A 20,816-nucleotide genomic window follows, 5' to 3' on the forward strand; every position below is an offset into this window, starting at 1 on the left:
AACATAATTAAAGAATATAGAGAAAGAATCAGGGCAAAGTTATAGCAGAGAATATAGGAAATGCCAGTAAATTTGAACATTTCTGTAAAGTTGACCATTTCCTAGCTCCTACAGTTTACCAAAACTGACACAAGAGGAAATCATTTAAGGTCATCTTGTCTGCCCTTGGCATTCTCGGTACGCCCTGGCCTCAGAATGCAGCATCTGTAGTCCATGGTAACCTGCGGAGAGTGGGCGGGGCTGAGGGAGGCTGGAACACTGCCCTCACTGAGGGAGTCGGTGTGGCCATCTCTGCTGTGACTGAACAAAGGGCAGGGGAGCAGGGTGCCCAGGTCAGGGCCCTCAGAGCCCGGCAGGCCCAGTGGAGTGTCACAAGCATTTAGGCCCAGGCCATAGGGCACCTTCTTTGTCTGCACAGCTGCCCAAACTTTCACTTTTCCACTCAGGCCACCCACTTAGTTGAAGTGTGTGTGGAACCTGTCCGCGCAGTATACCTCGCTGCACAGCTAACCATAGGTCTGGGCATCGTAGCTTCCTGCCAGGTGACCGAAGTTCGCAGGAGAGATGATTCCCAGGTTCACACGCAGAGAGGCTCCTGCCCGGGCCACAGGCCGCCCACTGCCCCTGCCCAAGATCGGGGGCCGAAAGCAGCCCTGTCTAAGTCCCCTACCCCTAGAGGGAGTATTGGACCAACACTTCTAGAAAACGGGGTCCTTGCGGGCAACTCATTGGAGGGACACAAATAAATCTTTGCCGACTTTTTGCTGAAACTTACGAGCGTTCACACCTAAGCCTCTTACAAGGTCAGCTGTTTAGCTAAACATGAGCTCATGTTCTAAATTTACACAATATTGAAGAAATCAGCTACAAAGGGAGACAATCAGCAAAAACAATCAATACCAGAATTAGATTCCTTAGGCCACCCATCAGAAGTTGGAATAATCAGGTGCTAGGCAGAAAATATACATAAACCTGGAAATGAAACAAGGAACAAGGAGGTTTTCAAAGACTGGTAGGATCTCTAAAACATTTTTAAAGTACATGTCATTGATAAAGCTAAATACTGAAAGGTTCTTTAATACAACAAATTAAGCATTGAGAAGAGTGAAATTATGCTGTTTAGAAAAATATGGAAGGTGAGATTTTCTGCCTAATTATATAAGATGATTTCTCTAAAAAATACACATTATTTCAAAGAATTATTGGCTGTGAAATAAGTTAAGGGTATTTCAAATGGCTTGTCTGCAAAGAAAGTGAGATGTAGGGAATCACAGAAAGCCGAGGGGATAATATGTCAATATATACATTGCTATATGGTGAACTAAGCCTTAGGCCGGCAACAGTGTAGAGGAATGGACCCTTAGAAACGTACAAGTAAGCTGGAATCTTTAAAAGTTCAAATCTTTATAAGTAAAAAGATTTATTAAAATGAATAACCAAGTGTTTTACTTGACATCAGAAAATCAAAACAATAAACCCTGAGAACATAGAAAAAAGATAAATAAAGATATGAGCAGAACTTAATACAACAGAAAACGTATAAAATTCAGGTGATTTAGTAAGTGCAAAGAATATTCTTTGAAAAGATTTTAAAGACACACTTTGATTAAGGAAAACAAAAACATAAGTAAAGAATATACAGAAAGAATCAGGACAATGTTATAGCAGAGAATATATGAAATGCCAGTAAATTTGAACATTTCTGTAAAGCGGACCATTTCCTAGCTCCTAAAGTTTACCAAAACTGACACAAGAGGAAATCATTTAAGGTCATCATGTCTGCCCTTGGCATTCTCGGAACGCCCTGGCCTCAGAATGCAGCATCTGTAGTCCATGGTAACCTGCGGAGAAGGGGCGTGGCTGAGGGAGTTTGGAAGACTGCCCTCACTGAGGGAGTGGGTGTGGCCATCTCTGCTGTGACTGAACAAAGGGCAGGGGAGCAGGGGGCCCAGGGCAGGGCCCTCAGAGCCCGGCAGACCCAGTGGGGTGTCACAAGCATTTAGGCCCAGGACAAAGGGCGCCTTCTTTGTCTGCACAGCTGCCCAAACTCTCACCTTTCCACTCAGGCCGCCCTCTTATTTGAAGTGTGTTTGGAACCTGTCCGCGCAGTACAGCTCGCTGCACAGCTCACCATAGGTCAGGGCATCGTAGCTTCCTGCCAGGTGACCGAAGTTCGCAGGCAAATGGGTCCCTGGGACACATGCGGAGAGGCTCCTGCCCGGGCCACAGGCCGCCCACTGGCCCTGCCCCAGATCGAAGGCTGAAAAGCAGCCATGTCTGAGTCCACTGCCAATCGAAGGAGTATTGGACCAACACTTGTAGAAAACGGGGTCCTTGCGGGCAACTCATTGGAGGGACACAAATCAATCTTTGCCGACTTTCTGCTGAAGCTTACCGGCGTTCACACCTAAGCCTCTTACAAGGTCAGCTGTTTAGCTAAACATGAGCTCATGATCTAAATTTACACAATATTGAAGAAATCAGCTGCAAAGTGAGACAATCAGCAAAACAATCAATACCAGAATGAGATTCCCTAGGCCATCCATCTGATGTTGGAATAATCAGGTGCAAGGCAGAAAATATACATAAAACTGGAACTGAAACATGGAACAAGGAGGTTTTCAAAGGCTGGTAGGATCTCTAAAACATTTTTAAAGTACATGTCGTTGATAAACCTAAATACTCAAAGGTTGTTTAATACCACAGATTAAGCATTGAGAAGAGTGAAATTATGTTGTTTTGAAAACTATGGCAGGTGGCATTTTCTGCCTAATTATATAAGAAGATTTCTCTAAAAAATAGACATTATTTCAAAGACTTATTGGCTGTGAAATAAGTTAAGTGTATTTCAAATGGCTTGTCTGCAAAGAAAGGTGAGATGTAGGGAATCACAGAAAGTCGAGGGGAAAATGTCATTATATACATTGCTATATGGTGAACTAAGCCTTAGGCCAGCCAAAATGTAGAGGACCTGACCCTTAGAAACTTAAAAGTGAGCTGGAATCTTTAAAAGTTCAAATATTTATAAGTAAAAAGATTGATGAAAATGAATAACCAAGTGTTTTACTTGACATCAGAAGATCAAAACAATAAACACTGAGAACATAGAAAAAAGATAAATAAAGATATGAGCAGAACTTAATACCACAGAAAACGTATAAAATACAAGTGAGGTAGTAAGTCCAAAGAATATTCTTTGAAAAGATTTAAAAGACACACTTTGATTAAGGAAAACACAAACATAATTAAAGAATATATAGAAAGAATCAGGGCAAAGTTATAGCAGAGAATATAGGAAATGCCAGTAAATTTGAACATTTCTGTAAAGTTGACCATTTCCTAGCTCCTACAGTTTACCAAAACTGACACAAGAGGAAATCATTTAAGGTCATCATGTCTGCCCTTGGCATTCTCAGAACGCCCTGGCCTCAGAATGCAGCATCTGTAGTCCATGGTAACCTGCGGAGAAGGGGCGTGGCTGAGGGAGTTTGGAAGACTGCCCTCACTGAGGGAGTGGGTGTGGCCATCTCTGCTGTGACTGAACAAAGGGCAGGGGAGCAGGGGGCCCAGGGCAGGGCCCTCAGAGCCCGGCAGACCCAGTGGGGTGTTACAAGCATTTAGGCCCAGGACAAAGGGCGCCTTCTTTGTCTGCACAGCTGCCCAAACTCTCACCTTTCCACTCAGGCCGCCCTCTTATTTGAAGTGTGTTTGGAACCTGTCCGCGCAGTACAGCTCGCTGCACAGCTCACCATAGGTCAGGGCATCGTAGCTTCCTGCCAGGTGACCGAAGTTCGCAGGCAAATGGGTCCCTGGGACACATGCGGAGAGGCTCCTGCCCGGGCCACAGGCCGCCCACTGGCCCTGCCCCAGATCGAAGGCTGAAAAGCAGCCATGTCTGAGTCCACTGCCAATCGAAGGAGTATTGGACCAACACTTGTAGAAAACGGGGTCCTTGCGGGCAATTCATTGGAGGGACACAAATAAATCTTTGCCGACTTTCTGCTGAAGCTTACCAGCGTTCACACCTAAGCCTCTTACAAGGTCAGCTGTTTAGCTAAACATGAGGCCATGATCTAAATTTACACAATATTGAAGAAATCAGCTGCAAAGTGAGACAATCAGCAAAACAATCAATACCAGAATGAGATTCCCTAGGCCATCCATCTGATGTTGGAATAATCAGGTGCAAGGCAGAAAATATACATAAAACTGGAACTGAAACAAGGAACAAGGAGGTTTTCAAAGGCTGGTAGGATCTCTAAAACATTTTTAAAGTACATGTCGTTGATAAACCTAAATACTCAAAGGTTGTTTAATACCACAGATTAAGCATTGAGAAGAGTGAAATTATGTTGTTTTGAAAACTATGGCAGGTGGCATTTTCTGCCTAATTATATAAGAAGATTTCTCTAAAAAATAGACATTATTTCAAAGACTTATTGGCTGTGAAATAAGTTAAGTGTATTTCAAATGGCTTGTCTGCAAAGAAAGGTGAGATGTAGGGAATCACAGAAAGTCGAGGGGAAAATGTCATTATATACATTGCTATATGGTGAACTAAGCCTTAGGCCAGCCACAATGTAGAGGACCTGACCCTTAGAAACTTAAAAGTGAGCTGGAATCTTTAAAAGTTCAAATATTTATAAGTAAAAAGATTGATGAAAATGAATAACCAAGTGTTTTACTTGACATCAGAAGATCAAAACAATAAACACTGAGAACATAGAAAAAAGATAAATAAAGATATGAGCAGAACTTAATACCACAGAAAACGTATAAAATTCAAGTGAGGTAGTAAGTCCAAAGAATATTCTTTGAAAAGATTTAAAAGACACACTTTGATTAAGGAAAACACAAACATAATTAAAGAATATATAGAAAGAATCAGGGCAAAGTTATAGCAGAGAATATAGGAAATGCCAGTAAATTTGAACATTTCTGTAAAGTTGACCATTTCCTAGCTCCTACAGTTTACCAAAACTGACACAAGAGGAAGTCATTTAAGGTCATCATGTCTGCCCTAGGCATTCTCAGAACGCCCTGGCCTCAGAATGCAGCATCTGTAGTCCATGGTTACCTGCGGAGAGTGGGCGGGGCTGAGGGAGGCTGGAGCACTGCCCTCACTGAGGGAGTCGGTGTGGCCATCTCTGCTGTGACTGAACAAAGGGCAGGGGAGCAGGGTGCCCAGGGCAGGGCCCTCAGAGCCCGGCAGGCCCAGTGGAGTGTCACAAGCATTTAGGCCCAGGCCATAGGGCACCTTCTTTGTCTGCACAGCTGCCCAAACTTTCACTTTTCCACTCAGGCCACCCACTTAGTTGAAGTGTGTGTGGAACCTGTCCGCGCAGTATACCTCGCTGCACAGCTAACCATAGGTCTGGGCATCGTAGCTTCCTGCCAGGTGACCGAAGTTCGCAGGAGAGATGATTCCCAGGTTCACACGCAGAGAGGCTCCTGCCCGGGCCACAGGCCGCCCACTGCCCCTGCCCAAGATCGGGGGCCGAAAGCAGCCCTGTCTAAGTCCCCTACCCCTAGAGGGAGTATTGGACCAACACTTCTAGAAAACGGGGTCCTTGCGGGCAACTCATTGGAGGGACACAAATAAATCTTTGCCGACTTTTTGCTGAAACTTACGAGCGTTCACACCTAAGCCTCTTACAAGGTCAGCTGTTTAGCTAAACATGAGCTCATGTTCTAAATTTACACAATATTGAAGAAATCAGCTACAAAGGGAGACAATCAGCAAAAACAATCAATACCAGAATTAGATTCCTTAGGCCACCCATCAGATGTTGGAATAATCAGGTGCTAGGCAGAAAATATACATAAACCTGGAAACGAAACAAGGAACAAGGAGGTTTTCAAAGACTGGTAGGATCTCTAAAACATTTTTAAAGTACATGCCATTGATAAAGCTAAATACTGAAAGGTTCTTTAATACAACAAATTAAGCATTGAGAAGAGTGAAATTATGCTGTTTAGAAAAATATGGAAGGTGAGATTTTCTACCTAATTATCTAAGATGATTTCTCTAAAAAATACACATTATTTCAAAGAATTATTGGCTGTGAAATAAGTTAAGGGTATTTCAAATGGCTTGTCTGCAAAGAAAGGTGAGATGTAGGGAATCACAGAAAGCCGAGGGGATAATATGTCAATATATACATTGCTATATGGTGAACTAAGCCTTAGGCCGGCAACAGTGTAGAGGAATGGACCCTTAGAAACGTACAAGTAAGCTGGAATCTTTAAAAGTTCAAATCTTTATAAGTAAAAAGATTTATTAAAATGAATAACCAAGTGTTTTACTTGACATCAGAAAATCAAAACAATAAACCCTGAGAACATAGAAAAAAGATAAATAAAGATATGAGCAGAACTTAATCCAACGGAAAACGTATAAAATTCAGGTGATTTAGTAAGTGCAAAGAATATTCTTTGAAAAGATTTTAAAGACACACTTTGATTAAGGAAAACAAAAACATAAGTAAAGAATATACAGAAAGAATCAGGACAATGTTATAGCAGAGAATATATGAAATGCCAGTAAATTTGAACATTTCTGTAAAGCGGACCATTTCCTAGCTCCTAAAGTTTACCAAAACTGACACAAGAGGAAATCATTTAAGGTCATCATGTCTGCCCTTGGCATTCTCGGAACGCCCTGGCCTCAGAATGCAGCATCTGTCGTCCATGGTAACCTGCGGAGAAGGGGCGTGGCTGAGGGAGTTTGGAAGACTGCCCTCACTGAGGGAGTGGGTGTGGCCATCTCTGCTGTGACTGAACAAAGGGCAGGGGAGCAGGGGGCCCAGGGCAGGGCCCTCAGAGCCCGGCAGACCCAGTGGGGTGTCACAAGCATTTAGGCCCAGGACAAAGGGCGCCTTCTTTGTCTGCACAGCTGCCCAAACTCTCACCTTTCCACTCAGGCCGCCCTCTTATTTGAAGTGTGTTTGGAACCTGTCCGCGCAGTACAGCTCGCTGCACAGCTCACCATAGGTCAGGGCATCGTAGCTTCCTGCCAGGTGACCGAAGTTCGCAGGCAAATGGGTCCCTGGGACACATGCGGAGAGGCTCCTGCCCGGGCCACAGGCCGCCCACTGGCCCTGCCCCAGATCGAAGGCTGAAAAGCAGCCATGTCTGAGTCCACTGCCAATCGAAGGAGTATTGGACCAACACTTGTAGAAAACGGGGTCCTTGCGGGCAACTCATTGGAGGGACACAAATAAATCTTTGCCGACTTTCTGCTGAAGCTTACCAGCGTTCACACCTAAGCCTCTTACAAGGTCAGCTGTTTAGCTAAACATGAGCTCATGATCTAAATTTACACAATATTGAAGAAATCAGCTGCAAAGTGAGACAATCAGCAAAACAATCAATACCAGAATGAGATTCCCTAGGCCATGCATCTGATGTTGGAATAATCAGGTGCAAGGCAGAAAATATACATAAAACTGGAACTGAAACATGGAACAAGGAGGTTTTCAAAGGCTGGTAGGATCTCTAAAACATTTTTAAAGTACATGTCGTTGATAAACCTAAATACTCAAAGGTTGTTTAATACCACAGATTAAGCATTGAGAAGAGTGAAATTATGTTGTTTTGAAAACTATGGCAGGTGGCATTTTCTGCTTAATTATATAAGAAGATTTCTCTAAAAAATAGACATTATTTCAAAGACTTATTGGCTGTGAAATAAGTTAAGTGTATTTCAAATGGCTTGTCTGCAAAGAAAGGTGAGATGTAGGGAATCACAGAAAGTCGAGGGGAAAATGTCATTATATACATTGCTATATGGTGAACTAAGCCTTAGGCCAGCCACAATGTAGAGGACCTGACCCTTAGAAACTTAAAAGTAAGCTGGAATCTTTAAAAGTTCAAATATTTATAAGTAAAAAGATTGATGAAAATGAATAACCAAGTGTTTTACTTGACATCAGAAGATCAAAACAATAAACACTGAGAACATAGAAAAAAGATAAATAAAGATATGAGCAGAACTTAATACCACAGAAAACGTATAAAATTCAAGTGAGGTAGTAAGTCCAAAGAATATTCTTTGAAAAGATTTAAAAGACACACTTTGATTAAGGAAAACACAAACATAATTAAAGAATATATAGAAAGAATCAGGGCAAAGTTATAGCAGAGAATATAGGAAATGCCAGTAAATTTGAACATTTCTGTAAAGTTGACCATTTCCTAGCTCCTACAGTTTACCAAAACTGACACAAGAGGAAATCATTTAAGGTCATCATGTCTGCCCTTGGCATTCTCAGAACGCCCTGGCCTCAGAATGCAGCATCTGTAGTCCATGGTAACCTGCGGAGAGTGGGCGGGGCTGAGGGAGGCTGGAACACTGCCCTCACTGAGGGAGTGGGTGTGGCCATCTCTGCTGTGACTGAACAAAGGGCAGGGGAGCAGGGGGCCCAGGGCAGGGCCCTCAGAGCCAGGCAGGCCCAGTGGAGTGTCACAAGCATTTAGGCCCAGGCCATAGGGCACCTTCTTTGTCTGCACAGCTGCCCAAACTTTCACTTTTCCACTCAGGCCACCCACTTAGTTGAAGTGTGTGTGGAACCCGTCCGCGCAGTATACCTCGCTGCACAGCTAACCATAGGTCTGGGCATCGTAGCTTCCTGCCAGGTGACCGAAGTTCGCAGGAGAGATGATTCCCAGGTTCACACGCAGAGAGGCTCCTGCCCGGGCCACAGGCCGCCCACTGCCCCTGCCCAAGATCGGGGGCCGAAAGCAGCCCTGTCTAAGTCCCCTACCACTAGAGGGAGTATTGGACCAACACTTCTAGAAAACGGGGTCCTTGCGGGCAACTCATTGGAGGGACACAAATAAATCTTTGCCGACTTTTTGCTGAAACTTACGAGCGTTCACACCTAAGCCTCTTACAAGGTCAGCTGTTTAGCTAAACATGAGCTCATGTTCTAAATTTACACAATATTGAAGAAATCAGCTACAAAGGGAGACAATCAGCAAAAACAATCAATACCAGAATTAGATTCCTTAGGCCACCCATCAGATGTTGGAATAATCAGGTGCTAGGCAGAAAATATACATAAACCTGGAAATGAAACAAGGAACAAGGAGGTTTTCAAAGACTGGTAGGATCTCTAAAACATTTTTAAAGTACATGTCATTGATAAAGCTAAATACTGAAAGGTTGTTTAATACAACAAATTAAGCAGTGAGAAGAGTGAAATTATGCTGTTTAGAAAAATATGGAAGGTGAGATTTTCTGCCTAATTATCTAAGATGATTTCTCTAAAAAATACACATTATTTCAAAGAATTATTGGCTGTGAAATAAGTTAAGGGTATTTCAAATGGCTTGTCTGCAAAGAAAGGTGAGATGTAGGGAATCACAGAAAGCCGAGGGGATAATATGTCAATATATACATTGCTATATGGTGAACTAAGCCTTAGGCCGGCAACAGTGTAGAGGAATGGACCCTTAGAAACGTACAAGTAAGCTGGAATCTTTAAAAGTTCAAATCTTTATAAGTAAAAAGATTTATTAAAATGAATAACCAAGTGTTTTACTTGACATCAGAAAATCAAAACAATAAACCCTGAGAACATAGAAAAAAGATAAATAAAGATATGAGCAGAACTTAATCCAACGGAAAACGTATAAAATTCAGGTGATTTAGTAAGTGCAAAGAATATTCTTTGAAAAGATTTTAAAGACACACTTTGATTAAGGAAAACAAAAACATAAGTAAAGAATATACAGAAAGAATCAGGACAATGTTATAGCAGAGAATATATGAAATGCCAGTAAATTTGAACATTTCTGTAAAGCGGACCATTTCCTAGCTCCTAAAGTTTACCAAAACTGACACAAGAGGAAATCATTTAAGGTCATCATGTCTGCCCTTGGCATTCTCGGAACGCCCTGGCCTCAGAATGCAGCATCTGTCGTCCATGGTAACCTGCGGAGAAGGGGCGTGGCTGAGGGAGTTTGGAAGACTGCCCTCACTGAGGGAGTGGGTGTGGCCATCTCTGCTGTGACTGAACAAAGGGCAGGGGAGCAGGGGGCCCAGGGCAGGGCCCTCAGAGCCCGGCAGACCCAGTGGGGTGTCACAAGCATTTAGGCCCAGGACAAAGGGCGCCTTCTTTGTCTGCACAGCTGCCCAAACTCTCACCTTTCCACTCAGGCCGCCCTCTTATTTGAAGTGTGTTTGGAACCTGTCCGCGCAGTACAGCTCGCTGCACAGCTCACCATAGGTCAGGGCATCGTAGCTTCCTGCCAGGTGACCGAAGTTCGCAGGCAAATGGGTCCCTGGGACACATGCGGAGAGGCTCCTGCCCGGGCCACAGGCCGCCCACTGGCCCTGCCCCAGATCGAAGGCTGAAAAGCAGCCATGTCTGAGTCCACTGCCAATCGAAGGAGTATTGGACCAACACTTGTAGAAAACGGGGTCCTTGCGGGCAACTCATTGGAGGGACACAAATAAATCTTTGCCGACTTTCTGCTGAAGCTTACCAGCGTTCACACCTAAGCCTCTTACAAGGCCAGCTGTTTAGCTAAACATGAGCTCATGATCTAAATTTACACAATATTGAAGAAATCAGCTGCAAAGTGAGACAATCAGCAAAACAATCAATACCAGAATGAGATTCCCTAGGCCATCCATCTGATGTTGGAATAATCAGGTGCAAGGCAGAAAATATACATAAAACTGGAACTGAAACAAGGAACAAGGAGGTTTTCAAAGGCTGGTAGGATCTCTAAAACATTTTTAAAGTACATGTCGTTGATAAACCTAAATACTCAAAGGTTGTTTAATACCACAGATTAAGCATTGAGAAGAGTGAAATTATGTTGTTTTGAAAACTATGGCAGGTGGCATTTTCTGCCTAATTATATAAGAAGATTTCTCTAAAAAATAGACATTATTTCAAAGACTTATTGGCTGTGAAATAAGTTAAGTGTATTTCAAATGGCTTGTCTGCAAAGAAAGGTGAGATGTAGGGAATCACAGAAAGTCGAGGGGAAAATGTCATTATATACATTGCTATATGGTGAACTAAGCCTTAGGCCAGCCACAATGTAGAGGACCTGACCCTTAGAAACTTAAAAGTGAGCTGGAATCTTTAAAAGTTCAAATCTTTATAAGTAAAAAGATTGATGAAAATGAAGAACCAAGTGTTTTACTTGACATCAGAAGATCAAAACAATAAACACTGAGAACATAGAAAAAAGATAAATAAAGATATGAGCAGAACTTAATACCACAGAAAACGTATAAAATTCAAGTGAGGTAGTAAGTCCAAAGAATATTCTTTGAAAAGATTTAAAAGACACACTTTGATTAAGGAAAACACAAACATAATTAAAGAATATATAGAAAGAATCAGGGCAAAGTTATAGCAGAGAATATATGAAATGCCAGTAAATTTGAACATTTCTGTAAAGTTGACCATTTCCTAGCTCCTACAGTTTACCAAAACTGACACAAGAGGAAATCATTTAAGGTCATCATGTCTGCCCTTGCATTCTCAGAAAGTCCTGGCCTCAGAATGCAGCATCTGTAGTCCATGGTAACCTGCGGAGAGTGGGCGGGGCTGAGGGAGGCTGGAACACTGCCCTCACTGAGGGAGTCGGTGTGGCCATCTCTGCTGTGACTGAACAAAGGGCAGGGGAGCAGGGGGCCCAGGGCAGGGCCCTCAGAGCCCGGCAGGCCCAGTGGAGTGTCACAAGCATTTAGGCCCAGGCCATAGGGCACCTTCTTTGTCTGCACAGCTGCCCAAACTTTCACTTTTCCACTCAGGCCACCCACTTAGTTGAAGTGTGTGTGGAACCTGTCCGCGCAGTATACCTCGCTGCACAGCTAACCATAGGTCTGGGCATCGTAGCTTCCTGCCAGGTGACCGAAGTTCGCAGGAGAGATGATTCCCAGGTTCACACGCAGAGAGGCTCCTGCCCGGGCCACAGGCCGCCCACTGCCCCTGCCCAAGATCGGGGGCCGAAAGCAGCCCTGTCTAAGTCCCCTACCCCTAGAGGGAGTATTGGACCAACACTTCTAGAAAACGGGGTCCTTGCGGGCCACTCATTGGAGGGACACAAATAAATCTTTGCCGACTTTTTGCTGAAACTTACGAGCGTTCACACCTAAGCCTCTTACAAGGTCAGCTGTTTAGCTAAACATGAGCTCATGTTCTAAATTTACACAATATTGAAGAAATCAGCTACAAAGGGAGACAATCAGCAAAAACAATCAATACCAGAATTAGATTCCTTAGGCCACCCATCAGATGTTGGAATAATCAGGTGCTAGGCAGAAAATATACATAAACCTGGAAATGAAACAAGGAACAAGGAGGTTTTCAAAGACTGGTAGGATCTCTAAAACATTTTTAAAGTACATGTCATTGATAAAGCTAAATACTGAAAGGTTCTTTAATACAACAAATTAAGCAGTGAGAAGAGTGAAATTATGCTGTTTAGAAAAATATGGAAGGTGAGATTTTCTGCCTAATTATCTAAGATGATTTCTCTAAAAAATACACATTATTTCAAAGAATTATTGGCTGTGAAATAAGTTAAGGGTATTTCAAATGGCTTGTCTGCAAAGAAAGGTGAGATGTAGGGAATCACAGAAAGCCGAGGGGATAATATGTCAATATATACATTGCTATATGGTGAACTAAGCCTTAGGCCGGCAACAGTGTAGAGGAATGGACCCTTAGAAACGTACAAGTAAGCTGGAATCTTTAAAAGTTCAAATCTTTATAAGTAAAAAGATTTATTAAAATGAATAACCAAGTGTTTTACTTGACATCAGAAAATCAACACAATAAACCCTGAGAACATACAAAAAAGATAAATAAAGATATGAGCAGAACTTAATACAACAGAAAACGTATAAAATTCAGGTGATTTAGTAAGTGCAAAGAATATTCTTTGAAAAGATTTTAAAGACACACTTTGATTAAGGAAAACAAAAACATAAGTAAAGAATATACAGAAAGAATCAGGACAATGTTATAGCAGAGAATATATGAAATGCCAGTAAATTTGAACATTTTTGTAAAGCGGACCATTTCCTAGCTCCTAAAGTTTACCAAAACTGACACAAGAGGAAATCATTTAAGGTCATCATGTCTGCCCTTGGCATTCTCGGAACGCCCTGGCCTCAGAATGCAGCATCTGTCGTCCATGGTAACCTGCGGAGAAGGGGCGTGGCTGAGGGAGTTTGGAAGACTGCCCTCACTGAGGGAGTGGGTGTGGCCATCTCTGCTGTGACTGAACAAAGGGCAGGGGAGCAGGGGGCCCAGGGCAGGGCCCTCAGAGCCCGGCAGACCCAGTGGGGTGTCACAAGCATTTAGGCCCAGGACAAAGGGCGCCTTCTTTGTCTGCACAGCTGCCCAAACTCTCACCTTTCCACTCAGGCCGCCCTCTTATTTGAAGTGTGTGTGGAACCTGTCCGCGCAGTACAGCTCGCTGCACAGCTCACCATAGGTCAGGGCATCGTAGCTTCCTGCCAGGTGACCGAAGTTCGCAGGCAAATGGGTCCCTGGGACACATGCGGAGAGGCTCCTGCCCGGGCCACAGGCCGCCCACTGGCCCTGCCCCAGATCGAAGGCTGAAAAGCAGCCATGTCTGAGTCCACTGCCAATCGAAGGAGTATTGGACCAACACTTGTAGAAAACGGGGTCCTTGCGGGCAACTCATTGGAGGGACACAAATAAATCTTTGCCGACTTTCTGCTGAAGCTTACCAGCGTTCACACCTAAGCCTCTTACAAGGTCAGCTGTTTAGCTAAACATGAGCTCATGATCTAAATTTACACAATATTGAAGAAATCAGCTGCAAAGTGAGACAATCAGCAAAACAATCAATACCAGAATGAGATTCCCTAGGCCATCCATCTGATGTTGGAATAATCAGGTGCAAGGCAGAAAATATACATAAAACTGGAACTGAAACAAGGAACAAGGAGGTTTTCAAAGGCTGGTAGGATCTCTCAAACATTTTTAAAGTACATGTCGTTGATAAACCTAAATACTCAAAGGTTGTTTAATACCACACATTAAGCATTGAGAAGAGTGAAATTATGTTGTTTTGAAAACTATGGCAGGTGGCATTTTCTGCCTAATTATATAAGAAGATTTCTCTAAAAAATAGACATTATTTCAAAGACTTATTGGCCGTGAAATAAGTTAAGTGTATTTCAAATGGCTTGTCTGCAAAGAAAGGTGAGATGTAGGGAATCACAGAAAGTCGAGGGGAAAATGTCATTATATACATTGCTATATGGTGAACTAAGCCTTAGGCCAGCCACAATGTAGAGGACCTGACCCTTAGAAACTTAAAAGTGAGCTGGAAACTTTAAAAGTTCAAATATTTATAAGTAAAAAGATTGATGAAAATGAATAACCTAGTGTTTTAATTGACATCAGAAGATCAAAACAATAAACCCTGAGAACATAGAAAAAAGATAAATAAAGATATGAGCAGAACTTAATACCACAGAAAACGTATAAAATTCAAGTGAGGTAGTAAGTCCAAAGAATATTCTTTGAAAAGATTTAAAAGACACACTTTGATTAAGGAAAACACAAACATAATTAAAGAATATATAGAAAGAATCAGGGCAAAGTTATAGCAGAGAATATATGAAATGCCAGTAAATTTGAACATTTCTGTAAAGTTGACCATTTCCTAGCTCCTACAGTTTACCAAAACTGACACAAGAGGAAATCATTTAAGGTCATCATGTCTGCCCTTGGCATTCTCAGAACGCCCTGGCCTCAGAATGCAGCATCTGTAGTCCATGGTAACCTGCGGAGAGTGGGCGGGGCTGAGGGAGGCTGGAACACTGCCCTCACTGAGGGAGTGGGTGTGGCCATCTCTGCTGTGACTGAACAAAGGGCAGGGGAGCAGGGGGCCCAGGGCAGGGCCCTCAGAGCCCGGCAGGCCCAGTGGAGTGTCACAAGCATTTAGGCCCAGGCCATAGGGCACCTTCTTTGTCTGCACAGCTACCCAAACTTTCACTTTTCCACTCAGGCCACCCACTTAGTTGAAGTGTGTGTGGAACCTGTCCGCGCAGTATACCTCGCTGCACAGCTAACCATAGGTCTGGGCATCGTAGCTTCCTGCCAGGTGACCGAAGTTCGCAGGAGAGATGATTCCCAGGTTCACACGCAGAGAGGCTCCTGCCCGGGCCACAGGCCGCCCACTGCCCCTGCCCAAGATCGGGGGCCGAAAGCAGCCCTGTCTAAGTTCCCTACGCCTAGAGGGAGTATTGGACCAACTCTTCTAGAAAACGGGGTCCTTGCGGGCAACTCATTGGAGGGACACAAATAAATCTTTGCCGACTTTTTGCTGAACCTTACGAGCGTTCACACCTAAGCCTCTTACAAGGTCAGCTGTTTAGCTAAACATGAGCTCATGTTCTAAATTTACACAATATTGAAGAAATCAGCTACAAAGGGAGACAATCAGCAAAAACAATCAATACCAGAATTAGATTCCTTAGGCCACCCATCAGATGTTGGAATAATCAGGTGCTAGGCAGAAAATATACATAAACCTGGAAATGAAACAAGGAACAAGGAGGTTTTCAAAGACTGGTAGGATCTGTAAAACATTTTTAAAGTACATGTCATTGATAAAGCTAAATACTGAAAGGTTCTTTAATACAACAAATTAAGCAGTGAGAAGAGTGAAATTATGCTGTTTAGAAAAATATGGAAGGTGAGATTTTCTGCCTAATTATATAAGATGATTTCTCTAAAAAATACACATTATTTCAAAGAATTATTGGCTGTGAAATAAGTTAAGGGTATTTCAAATGGCTTGTCTGCAAAGAAAGGTGAGATGTAGGGAATCACAGAAAGCCGAGGGGATAATATGTCAATATATACATTGCTATATGGTGAACTAAGCCTTAGGCCGGCAACAGTGTAGAGGAATGGACCCTTAGAAACGTACAAGTAAGCTGGAATCTTTAAAAGTTCAAATCTTTATAAGTAAAAACATTTATTAAAATGAATAACCAAGTGTTTTACTTGACATCAGAAAATCAAAACAATAAACCCTGAGAACATAGAAAAAAGATAAATAAAGATATGAGCAGAACTTAATACAACAGAAAACGTATAAAATTCAGGTGATTTAGTAAGTGCAAAGAATATTCTTTGAAAAGATTTTAAAGACACACTTTGATTAAGGAAAACAAAAACATAAGTAAAGAATATACAGAAAGAATCAGGACAATGTTATAGCAGAGAATATATGAAATGCCAGTAAATTTGAACATTTCTGTAAAGCGGACCATTTCCTAGCTCCTAAAGTTTACCAAAACTGACACAAGAGGAAATCATTTAAGGTCATCATGTCTGCCCTTGGCATTCTCGGAACGCCCTGGCCTCAGAATGCAGCATCTGTCGTCCATGGTAACCTGCGGAGAAGGGGCGTGGCTGAGGGAGTTTGGAAGACTGCCCTCACTGAGGGAGTGGGTGTGGCCATCTCTGCTGTGACTGAACAAAGGGCAGGGGAGCAGGGGGCCCAGGGCAGGGCCCTCAGAGCCCGGCAGACCCAGTGGGGTGTCACAAGCATTTAGGCCCAGGCCAAAGGGCGCCTTCTTTGTCTGCACAGCTGCCCAAACTCTCACCTTTCCACTCAGGCCGCCCTCTTATTTGAAGTGTGTTTGGAACCTGTCCGCGCAGTACAGCTCGCTGCACAGCTCACCATAGGTCAGGGCATCGTAGCTTCCTGCCAGGTGACCGAAGTTCGCAGGCAAATGGGTCCCTGGGACACATGCGGAGAGGCTCCTGCCCGGGCCACAGGCCGCCCACTGGCCCTGCCCCAGATCGAAGGCTGAAAAGCAGCCATGTCTGAGTCCACTGCCAATCGAAGGAGTATTGGACCAACACTTGTAGAAAACGGGGTCCTTGCGGGCAACTCATTGGAGGGACACAAATAAATCTTTGCCGACTTTCTGCTGAAGCTTACCAGCGTTCACACCTAAGCCTCTTACAAGGTCAGCTGTTTAGCTAAACATGAGCTCATGATCTAAATTTACACAATATTGAAGAAATCAGCTGCAAAGTGAGACAATCAGCAAAACAATCAATACCAGAATGAGATTCCCTAGGCCATCCATCTGATGTTGGAATAATCAGGTGCAAGGCAGAAAATATACATAAAACTGGAACTGAAACAAGGAACAAGGAGGTTTTCAAAGGTTGGTAGGATCTCTAAAACGTTTTTAAAGTACATGTCGTTGATAAACCTAAATACTCAAAGGTTGTTTAATACCACAGATTAAGCATTGAGAAGAGTGAAATTATGTTGTTTTGAAAACTATGGCAGGTGGCATTTTCTGCCTAATTATATAAGAAGATTTCTCTAAAAAATAGACATTATTTCAAAGACTTATTGGCCGTGAAATAAGTTAAGTGTATTTCAAATGGCTTGTCTGCAAAGAAAGGTGAGATGTAGGGAATCACAGAAAGTCGAGGGGAAAATGTCATTATATACATTGCTATATGGTGAACTAAGCCTTAGGCCAGCCACAATGTAGAGGACCTGACCCTTAGAAACTTAAAAGTGAGCTGGAATCTTTAAAAGTTCAAATATTTATAAGTAAAAAGATTGATGAAAATGAATAACCAAGTGTTTTACTTGACATCAGAAGATCAAAACAATAAACACTGAGAACATAGAAAAAAGATAAATAAAGATATGAGCAGAACTTAATACCACAGAAAACGTATAAAATTCAAGTGAGGTAGTAAGTCCAAAGAATATTCTTTGAAAAGATTTAAAAGACAAACTTTGATTAAGGAAAACAAAAACATAAGTAAAGAATATACAGAAAGTATCAGGACAATGTTATAGCAGAGAATATATGAAATGCCAGTAAATTTGAACATTTCTGTAAAGCGGACCATTTCCTAGCTCCTAAAGTTTACCAAAACTGACACAAGAAGAAATCATTTAAGGTCATCATGTCTGCCCTTGGCATTCTCGGAACGCCCTGGCCTCAGAATGCAGCATCTGTAGTCCATGGTATCCTGCGGAGAAGGGGCGTGGCTGAGGGAGTTTGGAAGACTGCCCTCACTGAGGGAGTGGGTGTGGCCATCTCTGCTGTGACTGAACAAAGGGCAGGGGAGCAGGGGGCCCAGGGCAGGGCCCTCAGAGCCGGCAGACCCAGTGGGGTTTCACAAGCATTTAGGCCCAGGACAAAGGGCGCCTTCTTTGTCTGCACAGCTGCCCAAACTCTCACCTTTCCACTCAGGCCGCCCTCTTATTTGAAGTGTGTTTGGAACCTGTCCGCGCAGTACAGCTCGCTGCACAGCTCACCATAGGTCAGGGCATCGTAGCTTCCTGCCAGGTGACCGAAGTTCGCAGGCAAATGGGTCCCTGGGACACATGCGGAGAGGCTCCTGCCCGGGCCACAGGCCGCCCACTGGCCCTGCCCCAGATCGAAGGCTGAAAAGCAGCCATGTCTGAGTCCACTGCCAATCGAAGGAGTATTGGACCAACACTTGTAGAAAACGGGGTCCTTGCGGGCAACTCATTGGAGGGACACAAATAAATCTTTGCCGACTTTCTGCTGAAGCTTACCAGCGTTCACACCTAAGCCTCTTACAAGGTCAGCTGTTTAGCTAAACATGAGCTCATGATCTAAATTTACACAATATTGAAGAAATCAGCTGCAAAGTGAGACAATCAGCAAAACAATCAATACCAGAATGAGATTCCCTAGGCCATCCATCTGATGTAGGAATAATCAGGTGCAAGGCAGAAAATATACATAAAACTGGAACTGAAACAAGGAACAAGGAGGTTTTCAAAGGCTGGTAGGATCTCTAAAACATTTTTAAAGTACATGTCGTTGATAAACCTAAATACTCAAAGGTTGTTTAATACCACAGATTAAGCATTGAGAAGAGTGAAATTATGTTGTTTTGAAAACTATGGCAGGTGGGATTTTCTTCCTAATTATATAAGAAGATTTCTCTAAAAAATAGACATTATTTCAAAGACTTATTGGCTGTGAAATAAGTTAAGTGTATTTCAAAAGGCTTGTCTGCAAAGAAAGGTGAGATGTAGGGAATCACAGAAAGTCGAGGGGAAAATGTCATTATATACATTGCTATATGGTGAACTAAGCCTTAGGCCAGCCACAATGTAGAGGACCTGACCCTTAGAAACTTAAAAGTGAGCTGGAATCTTTAAAAGTTCAAATATTTATAACTAAAAAGATTGATGAAAATGAATAACCAAGTGTTTTAATTGACATCAGAAGATCAAAACAATAAACACTGAGAACATAGAAAAAAGATAAATAAAGATATGAGCAGAACTTAATACCACAGAAAACGTATAAAATTCAAGTGAGGTAGTAAGTCCAAAGAATATTCTTTGAAAAGATTTAAAAGACACACTTTGATTAAGGAAAACACAAACATAATTAAAGAATATATAGAAAGAATCAGGGCAAACTTATAGCAGAGAATATATGAAATGCCAGTAAATTTGAACATTTCTGTAAAGTTGACCATTTCCTAGCTCCTACAGTTTACCAAAACTAACACAAGAGGAAATCATTTAAGGTCATCATGCCTGCCCTTGGCATTCTCGGAAAGCCCTGGCCTCAGAATGCAGCATCTGTAGTCCATGGTAACCTGCGGAGAGTGGGCGGGGCTGAGGGAGGCTGGAACACTGCCCTCACTGAGGGAGTGTGTGTGGCCATCTCTGCTGTGACTGAACAAAGGGCAGGGGAGCAGGGGGCCCAGGGCAGGGCCCTCAGAGCCCGGCAGGCCCAGTGGAGTGTCACAAGCATTTAGGCCCAGGCCATAGGACACCTTCTTTGTCTGCACAGCTGCCCAAACTTTCACTTTTCCACTCAGGCCACCCACTTAGTTGAAGTGTGTGTGGAACCTGTCCGCGCAGTATACCTCGCTGCACAGCTAACCATAGGTCTGGGCATCGTAGCTTCCTGCCAGGTGACCGAAGTTCGCAGGAGAGATGATTCCCAGGTTCACATGCAGAGAGGCTCCTGCCCGGGCCACAGGCCGCCCACTGCCCCTGCCCAAGATCGGGGGCCGAAAGCAGCCCTGTCTAAGTCCCCTACCCCTAGAGGGAGTATTGGACCAACACTTCTAGAAAACGGGGTCCTTGCGGGCAACTCATTGGAGGGACACAAATAAATCTTTGCCGACTTTTTGCTGAAACTTACGAGCGTTCACACCTAAGCCTCTTACAAGGTCAGCTGTTTAGCTAAACATGAGCTCATGCTCTAAATTTACACAATATTGAAGAAATCAGCTACAAAGGGAGACAATCAGCAAAAACAATCAATACCAGAATTAGATTCCTTAGGCCACCCATCAGATGTTGGAATAATCAGGTGCTAGGCAGAAAATATACATAAACCTGGAAATGAAACAAGGAACAAGGAGGTTTTCAAAGACTGGTAGGATCTCTAAAACATTTTTAAAGTACATGTCATTGATAAAGCTAAATACTGAAAGGTTCTTTAATACAACAAATTAAGCAGTGAGAAGAGTGAAATTATGCTGTTTAGAAAAATCTGGAAGGTGAGATTTTCTGCCTAATTATATAAGATGATTTCTCTAAAAAATACACATTATTTCAAAGAATTATTGGCTGTGAAATAAGTTAAGGGTATTTCAAATGGCTTGTCTGCAAAGAAAGGTGAGATGTAGGGAATCACAGAAAGCCGAGGGGATAATATGTCAATATATACATTGCTATATGGTGAACTAAGCCATAGGCCGGCAACAGTGTAGAGGAATGGACCCTTAGAAACGTACAAGTAAGCTGGAATC

This window comes from Mesoplodon bidens (assembly GCF_964165515.1).
Source record: "Mesoplodon bidens genome assembly, chromosome: Y".
Taxonomy (NCBI): domain Eukaryota; kingdom Metazoa; phylum Chordata; class Mammalia; order Artiodactyla; family Ziphiidae; genus Mesoplodon; species Mesoplodon bidens.